The 21,473-nt window shown below is 46.5% G+C and overlaps 1 protein-coding gene across 6 annotated transcripts in view; it reads left to right on the forward strand.

The window, feature by feature from the left end:
- Nucleotides 1-21,473, forward strand: part of RAB11FIP4 (RAB11 family interacting protein 4) — a 119,089-nt gene that overhangs the window by 67,924 nt on the left and 29,692 nt on the right. For 2 of the 6 annotated variants that reach the window (XM_040081536.2, XM_040081541.2), the window contains exon 1: nucleotides 19,130-19,226. The exons of 2 other annotated variants lie outside the window; for them this stretch is intronic. The gene's annotated coding sequence lies outside the window, so the exon portion shown is untranslated. 2 more of the 6 variants (XM_040081540.2, XM_040081538.2) reach the window with 2 other exon arrangements.

The following is a 21,473-nucleotide window of genomic DNA, read 5'->3' on the forward strand; positions in this document are numbered from 1 at the left end:
CTAAGGAACGTTTTCTTCCCTCTGAAGTCATCTTTGTTAAACGTGCTGTAGTTCAGGGATGTAAATCAGGCTAAAACCCACAGTTAAAACTTACAGAAGCCTGCTTTCAATTAGTGTGAAGCTGCTTTAACTAGCCATTAACTGAGTGGTGTGGGACCGAAGGAGCCGACTCTTAGAAAACCTTAGCGACTGGGAAAGCAGAGCCTGACCCTTCCCCCTTTGTCAGCTTGTTCTTTTCAGGGTGAGCCCGCGGCACTGTGTGCAGTGGTACCTACAGCAGAGCAGGGACAGCGCCTGACAGGGGGCTCTGCGCATCTCCCCCTGCACGGCTGATGCAACAGGAGCCCTGCAGTGCACGCGGAGCCATTCCCACTCCTTGGGCGCTGAAGGCAGAGACTGTGATGAAGCAGGCTTGAAGAGAAAAACTGAGCTGAGCTGTTCCCTGTTTCCTAAGGTGTCTATTTTCTTAGGCGGAACTAGAATGTACTGTGAGGTTTTGTTCTCACTGAGCTTTTCTGCTTTCTGAAGTGTTTGTGTTTGCTTTGAGTGGAGTAAGAAGTAATTGTGGAAAACCTGGAGATTTATCCCGAATCAGAGGCGAGGGTATGATTGTGGTTGTATGGGTGGTTTAGGATAGGGGTGTCTGCATCCATCTCTAGCCTCTGTCACAGCCTGAGTGTGGCCTCAGCGAAGGAGCTGATCTCCCTGAGCACTTAAAGTGAGCCCACACAGAGCCTTTCTCCCTGGCATGTGATGTGCCTGCGTGGGCTGCGCTGGGGTGGGTGGGCATGACTGGCTGCTTCGGTGCTCATGGCAACCTCTCCCCACGCTTTGATGCAAACAGCAGGCACTGCAGGGATGTCTGCGCTCCTGGTTGAAGCGTTTTGGGGCAGAGGTGTGCACAGACGGTGGCACATCCTGTGAAGAAGCACGTTCCCATGAGGCACGTGTCAGGGTAGAGCTGTGGGACGCAGGCACAGCAGAGGGCTGGGCTGGGCTGGCCCAGCTCCCTGCAGTGGTACCTGTGTTCTCTAGGGCCAGGCCAGGGCAGTGGCACAGCTCCTCATGTGCAGCTCTCTCACAGCTCAGCTGCCTGAAGCTGTATCCTGAGGAACACAGCTCCCATCAGTGCTGGGTGGTGACTCAGGCTGCCAGGGAGCTGAGTGTGTCTGCTTGTCCTTCAGCCAGGGACAGGGACTCTCTGTGCCACCCGGCCCAAAACAGCAGCACTTCACAGCAGCTCCTGGTGTGGGGATGAAGCAGATTAGTCACAGAGTACAGTGAGTGAAGGATTCAGATCTTATCCTTTGGGAATAGTGAACACTGCAGTGAGAGGAAGGGAAGTCATGACTCAATTTATCGATGCTTTTTGATCAGGCAGTTTTACAAATGTTTTCTGTGCTGGGACTGTGACTGTAAAGGAACTTAGTTCAAAGGCTTCGTACATCTGATGCTCAGGCCAAATCCCTGTAGCTTTGGTTCCCTGTTGGAATAAACGTGTAGTTCAAGTGAGGGCTGTCGTACTTGACTGGCTGTCAGATGAGGCTGCTGCACCTCATCAGCTCTTCTTGGCCCAGAAGTGCTCACAGCAAGTGTCAGTGGGAAGCCAGCTGTGACAGAGCCCGGGACCTCTTGGGCTGAGAGGTGACAAGGATTTGGCTGGCCCTGCTCTTCTCCACTTCCAGTATTGCATGGGAGATACCAGAACCCTGCCTTTTAAATCAGCAGTGCTCACTGAAGTCAGCACTGGGACTGTGCACCCTAATTAGAGTCTGGCCTGTCTTTGTTTCAGAAAGAATCTGACAGTCCTGGTGAGTGAGAGGAGTGTCCTGTGCTCCCTAGGGCAGAGCATGGTTTGGGTGGTGTGGGGTGAACTCCTTGGGTGTAGTCTGCTATTGTTTAGATGCTTTGGGTTTTTCTCCTGCCTTGAAAAGGCCATGCACTCCACAGCAGTATCCAAATGGATATTTCTGATTATTCCCCTGCAGCCTTGTGTGGTGGCCTCAAGGGGTTAGAGTAGCTTTGGCATTGCTGAGCCTGTTTCTGCAGAGAACTGCTTTGTGTCACCCAAGTAACCTGTGCCCATGAACTGTGCTCTGTCTGGCTCAGATACCAGTTTGCCTCTGAGCTGTGCTTCTGCCATCGCTGATGGGGAATCATCATGGGAAAGGTGCAGAATAGATCACATCCTTACCATGTTGTGGCCCAGTTCACTGTAATACTTGTTTCCTACAAAGCTGCTTAGGGATTCCTAACCCATTTTTTCCCCCTTGGAGAAGAATGTGGTATTTTAGTAGCAGAAACCAGTATGGGTTAGTTAATTCCAAATCCCAACATATTGTGGTGTTTCCTGTCTGTTTCCCTCATTCATCTCAGTGTATAAAATGTGCTCCATGAGGAGACCTTCCATGAGCATGGAGCAAGTCTCTTTTCATCTGTGCCTCCCTCCTCCCTCGCCGAGTGTTTGTGTGTGTTAAATAAAGCGTCAGGGCTGGTCAGCTCCAGCTTGGACTCATCTCCTGAGTATTAAGGACTCTGTCTCTCTCGCCTTAATCTTCCCCCTGCTTTCTTTCTGTTCCTTCCTCTATTCTTCAGTAACAGTGCCACCTAATTAGGTCATGGATTGTTTCATACTCAGAACCTTTCAGGAGGTTTTCCAGTAGCTGTGGGTTTTGTTACTCAAGGCACTGGTTCTGCTTGCCCAGCTTTCCTGCTTTGTGCCTCTATTAATTGCTCCTAACACGGAAATATTTCTCATTCACATGGCTGCTGCAGTAAAAGCCGTGTTAGTGCCATAGCAAGCTGCTACTGACTCCTTGGGGAACTCCTAAAGAAGCATTTTACTCTGAGATAAATCTTCTTTTCCACATTCCCTACTGTTTTATTAATAAGGATATTTTCCTGAGAAGGAGATTTTCACATAAAGCTGCCTGCAGCTTCAGTGGCTGCCCCTCTCTGGAGCCCAGATAATGTCTCCTGCTTGCTCCAGATGTTGGGATCCCCATCTGGGTAACAACACACACGTACTGCTTTCAGGCCGAGCAGGGGTCAGCAGCATGCCGAGATATACCTGGGAGCCTTTAGCTCATATGAAACAGACCTAACCCAAGCCGTGGTTGGCTCCAAATTTTGCTGTATCCAGATTCAAGGACTCATTTACCACAAGGTGTTATTTTTCCTCATAAACAAAATTCAGTTAAGCCTTAAGGAGTAATTCCAAAGGATGTGCTGGTCAGTATAATCAAGAGTGGTAGAATTGGATTTTTTATATCTGTAACCAAAATGTAGGAAACACTTGATACATCCAAATCAATCTGCAGCCAGAAGTCTGTGACAGGATGAGCTGGGGACTACATCAGCCCTTACAGTGGGTATTTGTAGCCGATTGCTACCTCCTTCCTCAAAATAAAATACTATTTTTCTCCTGTTCTCTAATCCTAGCTTTTAAAGCAATTTAATATATTGTCCTAAATTATGATTTTAAATTATGGTATCTGCAAATATTCTTAATAGCTGTATAAATATACAGGAAAAAACTCCCAACCCAACAGATGAAAGAAGGGCTGATAATTCAGAAGGATTGAAAAGATTTCTACTTTTCTTCAGAGTTAATTGAGAGCAAAGGCTGTTGCCCCTTTACTGCACAAATTTCAATTAGACTGACAGCAGAGCTGGTCACAGAAGGCTGAATCTGGCCTCTAACAATTTGTCAAGGAAAATCTTTCCTGTTTCAATCACTGAACCTTATTAAATCAATTTCATACAATGTTTTAGTCGTTGCCTTTCATTCATGCCCAACTAAGGCTTTTTTATAGCAAGCAGTGACAGCAGAGTTTGCATGCTGGAAATAACAAGACTGGCTTTGCCTGATCCCATGCAGCCCAAGAGACTGTCCAGAAATTTTCACCCTGTTGTCTGCTGGATAAAAAGAAGGGCAGGAGGAAGGTAGGGGGAGGAGGTACCAGTGCATCCAGGTGAGATGGTGGTGTCCAGGTTTATAGCCTGAGTAAATATTTTGCTCAGAATGTTTTGTAGCACTTTTCAAAGTGAAGATCACATATGGCTATGGAGGGACCACCTTGGCTGGATTTTTTTTCCTGTGATGTTTTTTGACACTGCTTGCTAAATGTGGCTTAGGAAAAAGAGTGGAAAGATGCTGAAAGATGGGAGTTGGGTGAGGGAGGCAAGAAAACTACATGTAAAGTAAAGGAAGTAAGAATTGGAAGGCAGCTTTCAGGGCAGCTAGGATGTCCCAGATCTGAGCCCCAATCCTGTCTCCAGAAATCTTACAAGGCAGGTTATTCAGTAAACTTCCTGGACTAGTAGGTAGCATCTCTTTTGCAGTGCATTTCTGCTCAAATTTGTATCCACAGTTTGTTGTGTCATCTCTGGTTTCTTTTGAGATTAACTTCTCATTCCTTAATCCCCCAGTGGGAATTTGGAGTAAGTCAGGAGTTTTGAGCTCAGCCTCTCCTGCTGTCAGAAGCTGAAATGAGCCAACCTCGAGAGCTGCTTGAGATATCCTTTTTGAGCAGGATGTCCTGTCAGGTGTACATGGAAATTAAAACTGCCATAATTTTTTTTTATTTTTCCTTCATCTCCCTCTCCCAGCACGCAAGAAATCAGGGATGCAGGCTGACCTCCTGGAGGAAAAGGCATGCTGCCAGGGAAGTAGATCTCAGGTCTTTATAGAAGGAAGTGTCACATTACCAGCTGATTAAACCCGTCTGGCAGAGCCTAAAGCACAAAGCACTGAGCCAGAAGCAGTAATCCAATAACTGTCCTGAGAGGAGCGTGTGTAGCCTTTGGGGTGTTCCCAGGTGAGTCCCTGCAGTGTCTGCAGCCTCAAAGGACAATCCCCTGTGTCTTGTGCGTTCCTCTGAGTTCGGGGTGGAGAAAGGCAGTTGCAGAAGGGACTGAGGGGAGGATTGGTCACAGCTCAGGGCGTGCTCAGGTGATTGAAAGGCTGATGGCTCTGACTGGAGCATCTTTAGCTGCAGCCACGCAGGCAGCTGAGAAGCCCAGCAAACTGCAGCTGGGTAGTGAATTGGTGTTCACATCTCAACACAGGAGATGAGAGCCAGGCCCCCGTGGAGGCTGTGGCTCTTCTCACCCTCTCTGCTGGGTGCCCGTGCCCACCGTTTGTGGTGCTGTGGTCTGGGCTCCTGGGGGAGCTGTGTCACATCCATGTGGATGCCTTGAATATCTTGAGGTTTTGGAATGGCATTAAATGTCTGTGTGCAGTCATGCTGGACACCAGATAGGAGTGACTGATGGTGCTGCTCCATTCCTGGGCTGTCAGTGCTGGCCCTGCCTGTCTGGGGCTGAGCCACCAGGAAGGAAACAGGGAGCAGACACTCTCCATCAGGGATAACTGGCAGCAGGGGCCCTGAGCAGTCACTGCAATTATTTCCTTCATTTTCCTTTTTCCTAATTGTAAGATGTGTGATTGCCACAGGGGGGACCACCTACTGTTATACTGTGATTTGAGAAAGCCTTTGAACTTGTTTCTCTTGGGCTTTGGTCAGCCAGATGTGAAACAGAAATAATTAAAACGTGGGAGAAGTTAAAAGATCTGGGAGATGGATATGGAAGTCTGGTCAAAGCCAGCTCTGCAAAGGGGATGGAAGAGAAGGAGGACAGGTTTATCTCTGGGGTGAAGGGCACTTTTCCCTCAAGACTTGCATGAAGCTTTAAACCACACCTGCAGCATCCATGCTGTTTCCAGGCAGAGCAGTTGTGTCTGCAGGACAGGTAAAAATGCAAACTCTCCTGGCAGAGATGCCACTCAGTCATGTATCTGAAGCATTTCAGATGAACTGACTTCATGTCAGTTACTACTTACATGTGGATGAAAGTGCCAAAATACAGCATTTATTCTCTGTTGACCTGGAAGATAGAAATTATTCCTGCCAAGGAGGGGCTGGCAGCATTGGGAAAGTTGTAGGAGCAGAGCAGTCAGGTAGGACACACTTCCTGTCCCCCTTTAAGCTTGGTGGATGAAGGGCACCAGAAGTTTCCAACTTGTCTTCTGGCCTTGGAAAGCCTTGGCCTGCCTGGAGGCACTCATGGGATCAACACTGTCCCCAGGCAGGGCGCAGCAGCACCTAACAGGGAGATTAAAGCAACAGAGAAGTTCATGGAGTGTAGCTGGGACCCAACATGAGGGGGTTCAGGGCTAATGCCAAGTGTGTTTTTACCGAAATAAAGGTTTGCTGCTGATGTCAGTAGCTTTTAGACCAGGCTCGAGCAAAAGTGCTGGTGCTCATTTGTGGGCTGCCTTTATCTGGTGGCCAGCTTCTTTTAGCATTGTCGGATGTTGAAAAAACACATTTCTTTTCCCAGGAGCAGCAGCTGGAATATTGATTTCAGCTAGGGAGCTCTGTGGTGGACTTCATTCAGGGCTTGCGGAGACTTCCAGTTCTGATATTAATAGTGATTTAATGAAAAAATGGCAGCATGACATGGGAAGGAGAGGCAATTGATCCAGTGAGGCAGCTTCACAAATAGTTGTGTCCTGTGTGCTGGGGAGCCAGAGCACTGCTGTCACTCCAGGTCACTGCCCAGGGCTCAGTCATTTGTCCGAGCACCAGAAGGAAATGCATCCTCTCTGCCACAGCAGAAAATTAATTGTGAAATACTCTCACCCCACCCTTGCCCATTGCTCAGGGAGGAGGGAAGGAGTGGAGCCGAATATTTGAGGGAAATGTTTCCAGGATGAGGGTAATTCTAGTCCTGTGCAGCATCCATCCTAGCAGGGTACTGCACTGAGTCCTGGGGGTGGCATTGCAAGAATGGGGAAAGAAGCATCCAGGTCCTGACTTTATCACTTTTTTTTGTCTGAGCTTGAAGAAGTCACTTGAAAGTAGTTTTAGGCCTGGAGACCACCTAGGCTGTATTCCTGCTGTTCAGCAAAGCCTGTGTTTCTTTGAGCTTTTATTACACAAATATGCAACAGAAGCAATTAAAGGGTGGGAAGTAGGCGTCTGACCACTTTTGAAGGCACAGCCTCTCTCTGTCAGATTTCTTTGCAGTGAAATGGCAGTAGCCACTCTTTCTTTTCGTGCAGGTGTTAGGAAATTACACTGATGGTATCCAAGCTGTGTTGCCCTGGAACTTTCTTCCTTGATCGGTGTCTGCCCTGCAGCACCCGAGAGCACCTCCAAAAGGCCAGTGAGTGACAAAAGCTTCTCCTGGGTGATTTGGGGAAATGAGTGCAGCTGTTTGTTGACAAAACAGCAGCATTGCAGGTGAGCAGCACTGAGCCACCTGTGCAGGCTCCCTCTGCAATAACCCCAGGTTTCCCCATGTCCTTTCTGGTGCTCTCTATTTAAAAATTATCCTCTATTGGAATAAACTTGTGGTATGTAGAAGTTACTGCGATGATCCCAGAGGAAACCACGAACTCGAGATGTGAATTTCTGACTGCTTCCAGTTAAACACACACAATGGGTCCGTTTTACGTCAGCTGGCATTTGTCAAACTTATCACAGTTTATGTTTACCACAGTGTACTTTTGGTAACCATTAAGACTGTGTGTGTCACCCAGGGAAAAGGCCACAGGAATCAGATTCAAAATATTTGCATTGCTTGCAGGCAGGGTTCACAGCGTGGCAAGGGTGGTTCAGGGTGCTGGGATTTTGGAGGTGTTTGTGTAGCTGTGCCCCAGGTATTGGGCTGGGAATCAAAGACACAGCAAGGGGGCAGAAGGTGACTGGGACCCTTTGCTGCCAAGGACAGATGGCTCAGAGCCACCCCTTCCCTCCTCACTATCTGAAAAATAACAACAAAAGAATGGACTTTATGAAAGACATTTGCATTTGTGATGTTTATAGTACAGAGCCTGGTCCTCCTACTTAACTGTATCATGAGTTAATCCATTCATTTCAGCAGCAAAGCCTGATGCTGAGTTGATTTACACTGGATAATTCCGGGTTAACTAAGCTCCAGTCACTGGGTAATCCCTGTAATAAGAACATTTGTGAGTGCTGGGAGAGAAATAAGACAAGGTGGAAGCACAGACACACGTGGCAGGCAGTCAGAGCAGTGTGAGTGTTTACAGACCTTACTGTGAAACAGGAAGGTGAGGCTGGGAAGAGCTCGTGATTGTGTGCCTGCATATTCAGACTCACAGGTGGGGTTTGTGTCAAAGAGGAAAGTTTGACAAAAAGTGCCAATGAAGACCAGGCTACTGTCCCAGTACAGACTAAAAATACATTGCATTTGTCATTGTGAACATTTGCACTTATTAATAGCCAATATTAAAAAAGCTCTCAGAGTCCATCTGTTAAAGTGTCTGGCTCAGGCAATGTATGTTCAGGGCAAGTTTTTGAAAATTCCTGCCTCGGGAAAGATTTTTTGCTGACTTTAAAATGTTAACAGCATTTTTCTGAAATTTGTTAAAAATGTTTTACTTACTGAAGTTTATAAATTGTGATCATATTCTCACTGTAACAGCACTGAATTGAACAGTGGCTGAGGACTATTGAGATCAGAACTGGATACGAGTGATCCAGCCTTATATTGGCATGGTCAGGACTGTAGCCACCCCTTATCAGTACATCAAGGACTTGGATAAAATCAAGAGATCATGTAACAGGTGAATGGTTAATAATGGTGGTTTTGGATAGCCACTTAGGAAAGCACATGGATACAAGATTTATGTGCTGGGAAATCTGTAAGAAAAAAGGCCCTTACATTTTCCAGCCTGATCACAGGACATCACCATTGTGGGATATAAATCTAGAAGATATAAACAATTATCTCCATGTGAATGCTGGCTAAGTGTGGAATTGAAGGTGCTGAGTAACTCCACACTGAGCCAGCCCCATGGTGTGACAGAGTCAAAGGGAATCTCTTCATGTGACCCCTCCAGTCCCTTGCAGTGGAGGGACAGGACACCTCCTTCTCCTTTGGCCTGGAGGAGCCTGTTGTGGTGCTAAAGCTGCCATCCCTTGTGTTGTTCCAGGCAGCAAATGCATTTGAGGGTGAGAATCTCTTATCAGTGGTTCCCATGCTGGTGACTGGTTTGTCCTGGTGACTGACAGCTGTGATAATGAGGTTATTGTGAGGAGGCAATCAGTGCACAGAAATGTTTTTATGTCTTATGGTCTGGGATCTTGGGGGTTTTGTGCCCTGAGAGGCTCTGTCTCTAGCTGGCTGGGCCAGAGCAAAGGGCAGAACACGAAATGACTGTACAAGAAAAATCCCTGTTGCTTTCTCATCTGCATTAGGGGTTAGTTAGTCAAAGTCATTGTAGGGCTGTTTGCTGTAGTATCAGGACAGAGTTTTCAAAGCGTTTTTATGTACCTTTGCAATGAAAATACCTGGGGAGCAAGGTAAGTCCATTAGTCCCTATGAACAACTGGTGCTTCACAGATGCTCCATTTCTAGGTAAATCCCCTCTGCTGCTCACTCTCTCAATGCTCACTGAACTCTCTTGACTTAACTCCAGGTTTTTACACAGCTAGCTTTTCTCTGTACAGTGCTGTGCCCCAGGGAGCCTCAAATCTGGGTCTTGGCTTAGACCAGAACAAAATACTGAGGGATCTGACTGGGTCTGGCAAGGGTGACATGGAGGAAAAGAGTGTGATTCTGGTTGCAAGATTTGATGAAAAATTTACCTTTTCTCTTCTAATCTCTGTTTTTGTCTCACTGGAGTTGTGGAAGCTTTTCCAAAAGCACCACTTTCACCATGCAAAAATTGTGTTTCCTTTTTCTCTCCCCACTGAACTTCTGCGTATTACGTATCTGTGAGCTGCAAAAAAGAGCCTCAAACCAGCAGTGGCTACAGCAGCTCCTGTCTCTCAGGGACAAGATTAAAACCCACCAAAACAAGATGTCATGGAAAACATTGAGTTGTCATTCTCTGGTGCCACAGAAAATGGACTTGCTGTCTCTTGCTGCTGCAGTGCAGAGCTGATGGAAGTACCTGGCTTGCTAGATTTCAGTATGAATGGAGATGGGTGATAAACAGGAGCCACAAATCACAAAGGTAAAGGAATGTGCTAGGGATGGCCCAGGTTGGATACTGGATGATTTTGATGTCTGTACTGAATCGTTAAGGCTAGAATTCACGTTCCAGATGCTAAGATTGGCCCTGTGTAACTATTAAACTAAAATTTGTGTGTTTCTTACTGAAATTGGACTTCCCTTTGTAATATCCAACCATGCCTCTGCAATGCTTTGTAGGCCATACTTAGATGAAGTAGTGGGGGGTTTCCATCAGTACATTAATATTTTAGTGGTTGCTATTTTTTAACCATATCCAAGAATGAGAATTCTGTTTCTGGATAGAACTGGTGATTGAACCCATTCCTGACATTCTGCATGATCCAAGATCCTAAACCCAGAAGTAATCCTCTACCAGGCATGTAAAAATTTGCTGCAGCTGCAACTTGGACTGAAATGATTTTATGAACATTACTTACTGAAACAGGTTCAGCCTCACAATCCAGCTCCCTGCTCACAACTGTGGCAGTGTCTCTCTGTCAGAGGGACCTGGAAACATCTGGTTCCTCATTTGGTGAAGCAAAGTGAAAAAGTGAAAGATAAAGGACGCGACAGCCGAATGCCACAACGTCACTGAAGCACAGAGCCACAGGAACCAGACCAGTTCATGTCTCTCTTGTATCCATGGAGACCCCAGGACTGCAGGGGCTGGGGTCTGTCACACTGCTGTCACCACACGGCCACAGGTGACAGGAAGATGATGCAGGGCCCTACAGGGGTCACTGCTGGCACTGGGGAGGGCACAGGTCACTGTGAGACAGCAGAGCCACACCTTGACCTGCTGGAAATGGCCAAACACAGCAAACAGTTCAGCTCCTGCACTTTGCAGCCTTCTCCTGCCTCTGACAAACAACTCTCCACATAGCCTGGATGGAGAGGCCACAGCTGTCAGTGCCAGGGGCTAAGCCAAGGCCACCCCCTGCCCGTAGGTGTTTGTTCCCTGGTGACAGCTGGTTCCTGTACTGGTGGCACTGGGATAGGTGACCAGCTGTTTCAGGAGTCCCATTACTAGGTATGTGCTACATGAAGATGGTGCTGGATTGATAAAACAGAAAAGGTTAATGGTCTCAGATGCAATTTTCCAAACAAATGGAACTTTGATCTGCAATGTAATTTAGGTGATCTAAATCCTACACAGTCTGGGGCCTGAGATGTATCAGGATTCTTAACTAAAAAGCATTTCCTGTGGCACAGTTTGGTGTCTTTCAGGGATAACAAATGAAAAAGGCTTTCTTTTAACTTCCATGTCCCTCTTCTCCCCAGGTTTTGTTGTCTTTCTTAACCTCATTCATCTGCTGAAAAACAGGGCTGGAGACAGGAGCTTGTATTGGGCAGACCTTCTGAGGACTTCTGTGAAAGAGATCATGAGGTGAAGCAGGACCTAATGTCTATGTTGCACTAAAAGTCAACATTTTGGCAGAGAAGTTTTCTTTTGAGATAGAAGACTATCCATTTGAGGGCAGAAGAGGAAGGATCAAACATCCTGCAAGCTGTGGTCTATCATCATATGGTGCATGGCCAAGTTATGAGTCTAAACACTGTCCTGGTTTGCAAATCTCTGTAAGCACAGATGTGCTTTGGGCACAGTGGGCTCATTGTCCCAAGAAAAATTGAAGGGAGCTCTTTGAGTGATGTCTTATTATAGAGATGTTGCTGCTAAAAGCAAATTCTCCCAGAGAATAAGTGCAGATTGTTTCTGTTATTGATTGCCACGGTCTCTGCTTCATTGAGACCACATGGCCCACTTTGTTTTTGTAGCTGTCTTTTATTAAAACTGACAAAGAGGTATCAGCGTTTGAAAAGATGAGTCTTGAGAGTCCCCTGGGCGGCATTTTCATGCTGTAAAGTGATACTGGCACATTTGATCCACAGATGCTTTTAACACAGTGATAAAACAAAAGCTTTCCTTCGCAGGGTGGTCTTCGACACTACAAAGCTTTCTGTTTTCTTGGCTCAATGGGCCAAGAAGTGGAGAGAGCCTGCAATTCTTCCTACCTTAAACTGTGCTCTCAGGATCTGGTCCTGTGTCCTGAACTGCTGAGGACATCCCTATATATTTAGTTTTCTAAGGTATACTTCTCTGCTTCATTAAAGGCTCCTAATGCATTTTACATTCACATGGGTTATCTGTACTGGTTTTCGGTGTTCTTGAGACTGGTGGTCAGAAAGTTTTTATCCTTCTTCCTGGTAACCAACATTTACAGTCTCTAATCCTCTCTGTTCTTGTATCTGACTTTCTAAGAAGCCAGTCAGTTTTATTTGAACACACAAACCTGAAGTTGGTTTGGGTTTTGGGGTTTTTTTTTTGGCATTATATTTGAAGGTATCTAAAAAAATTTAGATCTGAGACATTTCATACTAGGACCTATCATGAGTGGAAATGTTTGACCTCAATCTGTCTGTGCAGCAGCTCCTGATCTGTAAAATGGGAATACCATCTTCTCTCATTTTGAAGCGACTTTATGAAGATAAATTAATCGTTGCAGAGCACTCAGATGTCAGAGTGATGAACACCACAGAAAAGCTTGGGGGAAAATGAATAGTTCTGTCTGCAGAGCTGGCTGTTAGTAGTAGCCATAAATAAGACATGAAGCTGCACTTTGATCAAGAGACTAAAGCAGATATTGAATAGTTGCTGATAAGCCGAGCACCAGCTATCCAGAGTCCTGAACACATCCAGACTAGTGGGAAGTAGTGTGTAATTGTGTGATTAAAGAGATGTGTTAATGCAAAACGAGCAATAGGACCAAAGTGAAGTTGCACCCCTGAGCTCAGTGCAGGTTTGTCCTTGCTTTTGGATGTTCTGTTCTGCGGCCTTGCCGTGTACCATGAGAGAAATACTAGCCCCTGGTGAGCATGAATTATTCTCATCCTGGCCAACTGATTATTTTTCTTTTCCTTCCCTCTGCTAACAAGTAGTGTTACACAGAGAAGGGACTAAAAGCTTAAAAACATGTCGTGAAAACATGCTCAGAGCTGAAACTACCAAGAAGTTCTGGCAGCAGCCTGTCTTCTACAGACCATGCAAAGCACAGTCCAGCAGATTTATGTGTCAGAAGGGCTGTCAGAACCCCCTGCTCCACCCGCAGCTCCTGGCTCACCTGAGCCCTGGCCAGTTGCTTGCTTGGCTAGAAAAAAATGCGCCGAAGCCTCTTATCCCTACAGCCCCAGTGGAGACAGCTGAGAAAATGTGATTCCTTCTTTCTGGTGCAATATGGAGCTGCTTGGCTCCACCTTGGTTTAAGCTCGGAGGTGGCTGAGGGATGCTCACACTTTTCTTTCTATGCTCTTGTCAGCAAAGTGAATGTGTCCATGCCCCCAGGCTGCAGAGTCCTCCCAGCCCATTTCTAAAGGAGAGGCTAGGTATTTCTCACTTTAGTTTGCTCATGTAGGCTGTTCTGGTTTACTTTTTTATTATTGGATATTTTGACAAGGGTTAAATAAAATAGATTTTGAATTGATAGGGTAGATAGTGTCGGGCATATTTTTGTAAAGCTTTTGACAAAGGTGCTTTAATCACGGATTCACAGCTAGGATTTTGAGATGCCTTCAGAGCTTAACGTGAAAAACCTAGTGGTACAATTGCAGTGATGAACAAAATATAAACTGCTTTTCAGATGGGGATGTGTATTCTGTGCCATTATCTGGCCTTTGCACTCGTAGCTTTTGACTACTTGACTACTACATGACTACTACATGAGGGGTTTTGGAGAGGAGCACAGAAAATCCCTCCAAACGCCTCATTAAGCAACCAAGGTATAACCTGCTGATGGCATGGTTACAAGTAGCTCATCTCTGGAGAGAGCAGTGGGTGAGTCCCCTGAAATGTCTTCATGCTGTAATTGCATGTCCCAGAGTCGGGTCCAGCTTCACTTCAGGCCCCAGGAATGGATGCTGATGGGTCCTCAGCCAGCCCTGTCCTACCTTCGGTGCTCTCATCTTGCACAGAGCCCTTCTCTGGCGAGCTCTGCGCTTGAGCAGAGCTGTTTGATGTGCCTGGCTGCCCTCCTTCTTCCTGGGGATAGCACACAGGCGAGCTCTCTGCTCTGAAGGTCATGGGGAGAGCAGACCCCCGTGGTGTAGAGTCTAAATTGCTGTGTCCTTAGTTACTAAAATGAGCCTCTCCGCAGGCACTCGGGGTTTTGTTTTTTGGGAGCGGGAGCAGAGGTTGAGCTGTGCCTGCTGCACCCAGAACAGTGTTCCCCTGCAGCTGTGGTTTGGAGCTGACCTCCTCACCCTGTTTAGGGATGAAGGGATGTGGAGGGCAGGGAAGAAACTGCAGAAAGTTCTGGAAAGGCTCCGCCGGCTGTAATTGCAGTTTGTTTCTGCCCCCTCTGTAGTCTTTAGCTCCCCTGCTCTACACTTGTCCTGTGTTCCTCCTATGTCAGCTTCCTCCTGACTTCCCCTTAAATCATGTGAACAAGTTGTAGTTGGGAGCAAGTTCAATCTGTCCTCTTTTCCCTACCTCAAAGTGTCTTTGCCTGTTCTGATTGCAAGGTCTTTGGGGCAGGGACTGTACGCTCCCTGTGTTTTGGCAGAAACTGCCTTAATTAGGGATGGTTCTTCGTTTATTCTGTCATAATAAAAGGGATTCATAATAATACTGCAGTAACTCACGCCAGTCTTACTTCATTTCCCTCAAAGGAAGCACTCAAAAAGATGAGAGTAGATGAGATGAAGATCAGACCAGCTGTAATTACAAGTCTGCGATATCTCATTTTGGAGCAGAGCAGTTACATGCAGTAGTAACTTGGCCAGCTCTTATTGTAGGGGGGAAACCCACACAAAAGGTATTTTTACATAATTCTGTAAAATAGGCACCAATATTCATCAGAGAGCATGATTAAAGGCTTTTGAAGCATGATTGGAGTTGCCAGTTTTCATGAGATAATTAAGATGCAGGTTTGGTGTATATATATTCTGGTGATCTCATTATCTTCATTATTAATTAGTCTCTGTTCTTCACATTTCAGCTCCAGTTTCTTGTCATTAGTGTGACTCGCCTGTGAGCGATGCCTTAGTGAGATGCAGAGGAAGGATTCTGCCTCTGGAACAGCAGAGGAGGTGCCAGCCTTTGTTCAGAACTGCTCCAGAGAAACTGCAGTGCTCTGTACCAGATCAGCAGGTTTCCCTGCCATAAACCCTTTCAGTGATGTGCCCTGCTCGGTGCTTCCTGGCCAGGAGCCCCTGGTTTCAGCAGGCACTCTGGGTGCTACTGATCATCATAGAATCGTGGAATCATAGAATGGTTTGGGTTGGGAGGGACCTTAAAGATCATCTCATTCCAAACCGGTACCATGCCTCACCACCTGCACAGGGAAGGGAATAGCAGTGATTGTGATTAAGGCACTCAGTGATCTGTTCAGCAATCTTCTTCTAATCACCCAGATAACAAATATTTTCCCCAAATTTTCTCTGGCATTCTTCTGCAAGTGCCTTTTCCAGGATGCATAGTATTTGTTTGGGAGATCTGTGGGATCTGGCTGTGCCAGGCATCCTTTTTCCAATGTACCCATCTCTCTTCTTTCCTGTGGTAGTGAGGATAAAAGTTTAGTCTCCATTGACAGCTACTTGTCTCCATCCTCAAACCCTGGACTGAACTTGAGCACGAATACTTTGCAGGTACACTTAATACAAGTGGCACACGGAGGGAGGGTTTTCAGGGTGCAGCTGTTACGGCACTGGGTGAGTGTGAATGGCTTTCCTCTGAACAGCAGCATCTGCTGCTGATGGGGTCACAAACAGCATGCTCAGGAGAGTCTCAATGTGCAAACCTTGCACAAAGCCTGGGGCGGATTTCAGTGTCTGTGGTCATCTGAGCAGTCACTAACCTGCACAAATTCCTCAGCTGCCTGAAATCACGACAGGAGAATAGAGTCTGAGTCTCAGATGGGAGATGTGTATCACGCAAGCTCTCCTTCTGTGGCGCTGACTCAGTTGAGCTGCAGCTGCACCGAGCGGAAGCTGCTGTCCCGGCAGACATGCAGACACCCTTCCTCTGCACCCTTGCTGCTCTTAGGCATGAGGCACTTAAAGGCCTGTGTCACTCCCAAAATTAATCCTCATTCTTCCAGGAGTAGCCAGAGATGATCACCTGCCCTCCCTCCGCCATGAAAGTGTGCTTTGCTTTTCCCTTTGTAGGACACAAATCCTGAGTCATATTAAACAGAAAATTATCACTTTACCATGAAATGTGTAAAAATAAAGTTTTTGTCTCGATGGAGATCAAAGGCAGCTTATAACAATCTCTGCTTAATCAGGCTTAGCTTTAATGAAATGAGAAATTGACCTGTATTATATTTAGGGTTATTACTTAATAAAGTCGCTCTTTAATGAGGAGTGATTGTCTAAACTCCTTACATTTTCTAGGACCTTTATGAAAAATGCATCTATCAATGAGAGATTTGTGCCTTCTCAATTATTACTGCATAATAAATGCCAAAGCCCTGGGTAGTAAACTGAGTAGTGCACTCAGCAGGTGTACCACACAGTTGTGCATATGTTCTTAACATCTCTATTATAACATTCATTTTAACTATTGCTGCTTTATCTGTTTAATGCTTATTTTTGTGTTTTTCTCATCACAAGCTGTTTAAAGTAGATCTATGTCAGGTAATGGTTCTGTTATTGTCAGGTTTCACAACGTCTGTAATAGTGCCTGATCTGTGTAACAATACAAACACTTCCGACTTTCAGGAAACAATTACGAAATGTACCATGCAGGTACAATTATTTCATGTGTGATTGTTGTTTATTCTGCAGTGAGCCCCTGGCATACAACTCTCAGATTGAACACTGGAAGGAAAAGCAGATATTAGAAATGTCCTGTTTAAAAAGCAGTGAAGTTGTCTGCCCCTCAATCTTTCTTGTAGAAATTGCTTTCCCGTTCATTTAGATGAATGAATAGGAGGATGTCAGGGAGAGGGTTTTGATTCCTCTTGCACGGTTCATTATCAGCTCCTCATCTTCCCGGGAGAGCTCTGGAGCAGGAAGGGTCTGGAGCCCAGGGTCTGTGTGTCCCCTGTGTGCGGGGACCTGCCCCGAGCTGTGCCCTGCCGAGTCCCTGGCACCTCCCTGCACACGTGGGGACAGCAGTCCGTGCTGGCTGAAGCTTCACTTGGCTTTCATCTGTTGCTGTTACACTTTGTCACACTAAACCTCAGGCATCCCCCGCCCTTCCAAAACTTCTGTGCTCAGCAGAGATGGAATTCTTCTTCTCATTTTCTTTCAATGAACTACAAAAAGGGTCAAGTTCAGTGAATTGCTTTAAGCATTGTATATATATATATAAGAACTGGGGCTGATTAATTTCTTTCTCTACTTTTGCTTTTTGAACAGCAATGTTTTACACTTAGGAGCTGCTGGCTATGATGAAAATGAGGGTAGGCTCAGGGAATACATGGGACAATAGATGTTACATTGGTAGATGGGTTTGTGTCTGCCTGCTTTGCTCTGTTTTCTGAAAATTTCGTTATCCCTTCCTTCAAGTAATTTTTGGGCCTCTCTGGAAAACTCCCTGTCTTTGGACACAATAAAGTCCAAAATATTTTAGAAGTATAAAGTATATGAACTTTCAGTGATTTACATTTACTGCATCTTTGTAACTCCATGTATGAGCACTGTTGCAAAAGTTCGCCCCAAAGAGCTTTGCCCCTTCTGAAATACCTGGAGGTAACATTAAAGAGAGGCTTTGGAATATGGCCATGAATGATGAAATGGCAGGGTAACAGCCTTCCATTTTCTGTGTTTTTCAGTGGCATTGCAGTAGGGAGGGAGGTGTTTGTTTGCTGGCTGAATCGTGCAGGATGGTGTTTCCTTCCATGTGTGACACAGCAGTGACAACTGCGACAGTAAAGGCAGGGTTTGGCTGCCAAATAAGAATTTTATGGAAATTGGGGGGGTGGGGGGGGTGGGGTGGTATTTCCCTTTTTGCCTTGGAGTCTTCTGCTGCAAAGTCACAGAAAGAGATTTTCTTCCTTTATTTTTTTTCTTTATTAGCACAGACAGCACAATAAACACAGCTCTTATGAGGTGTTGCAAAAAAGGAAGTTACACAACTTCTAAGAAGTGAAGCAAATATAAAATAACGAAGTCGGTGTGACTGTTCTCAGCCTTTTTGTTTTGCTTCTCATTATCTTGTAACTAAAGGGATTAAAATCAAGGACAAAACAGACATCATAACAGGATCTGTTTTGCTTTGAGTAGGCTGAGGGTGCTTTAGCCTGACACCACCATCCTGGGGAGGCCGTGTTCACTCGTGACTCTGTTGTAGTAATGAGGGTACTCTGGGCAGGTGAGGCTGTCTCCTGTGAACCCCGATGTCCCCAGAGATTGTCCCTGCCTGGGGTCCTGACAGCCCTCAGTGCCTGCCACTGCAACCCCTTCACTTGTGAGGCATCAGGAACCTAAAATCAGTCTGTTAAGATTCTCCTGTTCCATCCTGCACACTCACCACCTGCAGGGAGATTGTCCATAACCGAGCCTAGGGTGGGGAAGCCCTGTCCACCCTGGCCTTGAGTACTTCCAGGGATGGGGCATCCCCAGCTTCTCTGGGCAAGCTGTGCCAGGTACACACACAGGATTATATAAAAAACATGCAACTTACATATAAATGTAGGAATAATAAACATATAATTGCATACCATTTTATTTTATATACAATATAAAGTTATATAATATAATATTATATAATATAGAGGGAATTAATCGGTTTTAATCAGGTTTTAAGCCGCATTTCATTCTTCAGGAACCCCGGGCATCTTCTCTCTCACCCTCAATTGCGGATAATTTTAATTACAGATAATTTTGAGCAATACCGCATTATTTTTGAGCAAAACCAAATGACCACGACTAAACCCACGGGCGGGGTCCGGCGCGCGTCACTCACACCCACCGGAGCCCAGCACACGAGCCGTGCGGCGGGGACCTTCCCGCCGCCGTCCGCCCACCGCCCGCTCCCCTCGCTGGGCTGTCACGGCCCCGCGGGCACCGGAGCCGGCCCCGGCCCCTTCTCGTCGCCTGGCAACGGCGGGGCGGGGATGCTCCAAGGGCTGCCCGCCCCGCGGGGCCGCGCCGCCGCCCCCCGCGCTCCGCCCGCCCTCTCTGCGGGGCGGGGACGGGGCGTGGGGACGGCACCGACCTCCCGGCGCCGAGCCAGGTACGGGCAGCCCGGCAGGAGGAGGAGGAGGAGGCGGGAGCCGGCCGGTGTCTCCGGGGTGAGGAGGAAGTTTGCGGCGGGGTTCTGGGGGTTTTCCACGCCGCAGCTCCGGCGCGGGCTCCCGCTCTGCCCCTCCGGGGAGCCCGAGCCGGGGCTGCGGCGTGAGGAGAGGGGGCTCCGTGAGGGAAGGGGGATCCCTGAGGCCGCTCCGCTCCGCTCGGGATCCAGAAGCGAGGGGGGAAAGCATCTCAGGGGGTTTTGGTGCGGTATCGGCGTTTTCGTGAAGTGCTTGAGATTGCAGGTAGAGCAAAACCCTGCTGGGTTGGTTTTTTGTTTTGTTTTGTTTTTGTTTTTGTTTTTTTTCTTGTTTGCTAAAGGAGAGGATTTTCGCTCCAGAGTTGTGTGTGCTGGAAGGCTGGGCTCGCTATGGAAGTGAGCGCATCCTGGGAATATTGTTATATGGGCAAATGTTAAACCGTATGTCTGTCAGCAGCTGTGTGCGGTGAAATGGGGGTGTTAGGGAAGAAGGGGATGTCTTCCTGCATAGCTGAGCCTCTTACAGCTCTCAGCTCTGTAGCCTGGAGGTGCCTAAATAACTGGGATTTAAACCTTTAAAAGAGGGGAGGGGAAAAAAGTACTTTTTATGGATGAATGCAAGCAGGGGGCTTGCTCTGTAATTATTTTCTGTGGCATTGGCAATGGGTTTGGATTGCCTTTACTTATTGTTGAATGTTTTTAATACCCAAATGTGGTTCTGAATGCATTTGCTGGCTCTGGGATGCTGGTGACATAGGCAGAAAAAAATGATTTGTGGTTAGTGTGTGGCTGTCACGACAGCCCGTGCTGGAGCTACAGATGCTGCCCGTGGCTCTCGGTGGGACCAGCGTTGCCCTGATGCGGTGGGTGAAGTGTTTCTGCCCCCGATGGGCCTGTGTGAGATGTGTTTGGCAGCATACGGAAGCAGCTCACGGCAGAGATCTTGTAGATGTGAGCAGTTCCTGGCCTGGAGTTTGTCATGTCTCTGAAATGGAGAAGGGTAATTGTGCTTTTCTGTTGGGCAGAAGTGACCTGTGGTTAGAGATCCCAGGGCAGGCAGGCATCCTCCTTGCTTGATGCTGTGCTGATTTTGAGGTGGAATTTTAATGTTGCTGCTTTGGTAGTAGCAATATTTTCACTGCTTGTGGCAGATTTGTAAGGTTGGTGGCTTTGGGGGCAGAGAGAATGATTTCTTTTCATGGTATTTGGCTGATTTCTCGACTTAGGGTAAGGAGGAGGCACAGAGGGGTTTCAGAAATGGTTTCAGAACACTCACTGAATATGAACTCCATGGTACCTGTATGCAGTATATTATATTATATTATATTACTACCTGTATACCAGTATAATTTTTGATTATTTTGATCCCTTTTGCTGTGTTATCATAACTCCTGTTGAAAATAGTTTTATTCCATTCAGAACATGTGAATGGGGGTGTTGCTCCAGTGATGGGACCGGATTGCCCTTTCCCAACATAAGTTATTCTTCTGCCTGTAACCCTTCAGATTTTTGGGGGAGGTGGGGAATAACTTGGTGTCACCACACCAAATATGTGTTGTAGTGGGGAATGTTATTCTTACAGCTGGGCACAGAAGGAGGGTGTTTGGCCGTTGGGCAGCATCTGCTCAAACTGAGGGGAGTTTCAGCTGTACCCAGCACGAGATGTGGCAGTCTCCAAGCAGTTTTAAATGCATTTTTAATGGGCTTCTTTTAAGTTTGTTACTTGAAGGATTACTGCAAACAGCAGCAAGTCTCCCAGAAGCCACCTGATGTGCAGATGTTTCTCAGCTCTGGTTGTCTTGACAGGGCTCTTACCACCAGGGTAGTTGGGGAATCTTTGCCATGTGCAAAACGTGCAAAACAAAACATTTCCTGTGCCGGGGAATGGAATTGCTTTGCTCTAGTTATTGATTAACTAGTGCTGTTACATCTCTCGAGTATAGCTTGATCTTAACTTTTTCTTTTAAATGCAGTGTCTCAGTGAAATATTTTAAATGGTTACTAAACTAATCATAGGTTGTTACTGAATTACCCAAATATTAATATCTTCAAATGCTCACCGTGCTTATGTAGCTGATCCCTTAAAATTCTGAAATGCAGCATAATAATGTCACTCCTTTTGTTCTTTGGTCATTTAGGTTGATTGCTGCACCAAACACAGGACAGACTCTGTAAGTGCTTCCTGACAACACAGAGCAGTGCTTTGGGCACTGTATTGCACCTAATACTGAATACTGTTGGTTAGTGGAAGGGCTCTCTGCATATGGCT

The sequence above is a fragment of the Hirundo rustica genome, chromosome 18, assembly GCF_015227805.2.
Source record: "Hirundo rustica isolate bHirRus1 chromosome 18, bHirRus1.pri.v3, whole genome shotgun sequence".
Lineage (NCBI taxonomy): Eukaryota > Metazoa > Chordata > Aves > Passeriformes > Hirundinidae > Hirundo > Hirundo rustica.